Raw genomic sequence first — 2,337 nt, 5'->3', positions numbered from 1 at the left:
AGAGTTCCTATGGGGTCACAAAGAGTTGGACACGACTGAGCGACTGAAATGAACCGAACTGAAATCCCTTGAAATTTGCCAGGTGATATTTGCATCTTTTGTTCTAAAGTAAAAGTGCTAGTTGCTAAGTCGTGTCCAACTCTTTGCAACCCTGTGAACTGTAGCCTGAAGGGCTCCTCTGTCCATGGCATTCTCCAGGAAAGAATACTGGAGTGGGTTGCCATTCTTCTCCAGGGCATCTTCCCAACCCAGGGATTGCCCACATTGTGGGCAGATTCTTAATTCTCTGAGCCACCAGGGAAGCCCATGTTTTAACAGAAGACTCTTAGGAGGCTCCTGAATGGGAGCTGGTCACCAGAAAGGCCAAATCATGATTAGAAGCTTGAAATCTTCAGACTCATTCCTCATTCTCTACAGGAGAGAGAGGGGTTAGAAATGGAGTTAATGATCAATTATGCCTATGTGATCAAGCTGCCATAAAAATCCCCAAAGTACTGTGCAGGGTCTAGAGAGCTTCAGGGAGGTTTAGGGAGCTCACTGCCTCTCTTTCCACACCTTGTCTTATGTATCTTTTCCATCTGGGTGATCCTCTGCACGTTTTGCCAAGTCCTTACATAATAAACGCAAACAGTAACTGTTTTCCTGAGTTCTGCGAGCAGCTCTAGCAAAGTAACTGAATGTGAGGAGGGAGTGGTGGGAGCCTGATTTAGTGCCTATCAGTTAGAAGCGCAGGTGACAACCTGGACTTGCAATCGTCTGAAGGGGTGGGGGCAGTCTTGTGAGACGGAGCCCTTAAGCCGTGGACTCTATTCTAAAGGTAGATGCTGTCAGAACTGAGTCAAATTGTAGAACACCTAACTCAGAATCGCTTGGTGGGTGGAAACTCCCCACCCATCTGTTGTCAAAAATGTGTGAGTGTGGTAATAATGTGAGAATAAAGAATAAACTCAGGAGTTGTGTGGGTTTGTTTTTTTTTACATAGGTTAGGGAGATATAATATGTGACCCCAGGTTTTTGCATCAAACTCAGTTCACACTTGGGTTCCTCCCCTCTGCCATGAAAATAGCAAGTCCCAGAGAGCAGCTGCTTTTTCAGTCTTGAATGATAAGATGTGCAGTAACAAGACCCAGTTGAGCCCTAGTACTCCCTGGTGGCTCAGAGGTTAAAGCGTCTGCCTCCAATGCAGGAGACCCAGGTTCAATCCCTGGGTGGGGGAGATCCCCTGGAGGAGGAAATGGTAACCCACTCCAGTATTCTTGCCTGGAGAATCCCATGGATGGAGAAGCCTAGTGGGCTACAGTCCACAGGGTCGCAAAGAGTTGGACACGACTGAGCAACTTCATTTCACTTCACTTCACTCATGTAACATAAACAGAAACTAAATGTTTATGTCATGTCACTGATATTTTTAAATTGTTATTTCACCCAAAATTGACTGATATATTAACCAAGGTTTGAATTGAGGGTGTTGCAAAGATTTTTTTTTAATCTTATTCATTTTTTTTCTTTTTAGTGACAAAAGGGAGAAAATAATAGAAGGTTCACCTTTGTTATTCAAAATGTTATAGAATTTTCATTATAAAAATCTTGAGTAATGAGCATTTTACATTTCTGTTTAACTAGACAGACTGCATTACTCTGCCATGATATTTCCAACTTAAAAAGTATTTCATGAAGAGTAGTCTAGGAAGTTTATCTATCTGAAACATGCAATCTCAAAAAAATTAAAATATATAATATGGGCCTTTGAACAATCAATAAAGCATTTCAAAGGTTATTATTTTTGCAGACTTGGGAATTTCTTTCATTGTAAACCTCTTCAAAATTCATTTTCATGAAAGATAGCCCTCATTTAGGTCAAAAATGGAAAACAATTTCCATTCATTTAATAATATTTTAAAATACTAAAAAATAAACTCTCAACCAATTATATTTTTAGGAAGATAAGGACAGTAATTCAAGTGATAGCTAATAAAGGTGTACTTTAAGGTAAACTAGAACACAGTAGATAGCATAGAATTTTACAGTTTCTTAACAAGATATAACTTAATAATCATCACAGAAACTATTTATGTATGGAACTTAAGTGAATAGCAATGTTGCTTATTCCTTCAATCACTAAATAAGAAAAACAACAAAAGAATGCCATTGAGTAATCTGAATATTTCTTTCCTGTAGGGACAAGGAAACTTTTAACAGAGTTGTTTTTCCAGTTGCTTTCATCAGATTAAAGCTGGTTCCCACTCTGCCCTATACTCTTTCAAAACCTTGTGACCTAAGTTGAAGCCAAATTTAACATGTCTAAATACTACTTAAGAACTTTTGCTTAATGTTCCC

At 39.2% G+C, this 2,337-nt stretch overlaps 1 non-coding gene across 1 annotated transcript; it reads left to right on the top strand.

Annotated features, from left to right (window-relative positions):
* Window positions 1–1,144: 1,144 nt before the first annotated feature.
* Window positions 1,145–1,217, top strand: TRNAW-CCA (transfer RNA tryptophan (anticodon CCA)). The gene has a single exon. It is a non-coding gene; the product is annotated as a tRNA-Trp (tRNA).
* Window positions 1,218–2,337: the final 1,120 nt, after the last annotated feature.

Source organism: Ovis aries, chromosome 3, assembly GCF_016772045.2.
Source record: "Ovis aries strain OAR_USU_Benz2616 breed Rambouillet chromosome 3, ARS-UI_Ramb_v3.0, whole genome shotgun sequence".
Classification (NCBI taxonomy): domain Eukaryota; kingdom Metazoa; phylum Chordata; class Mammalia; order Artiodactyla; family Bovidae; genus Ovis; species Ovis aries.
Note: the sequence above shows the minus strand (reverse complement) of the source record. Positions and strands in the feature narration are given on the sequence as shown.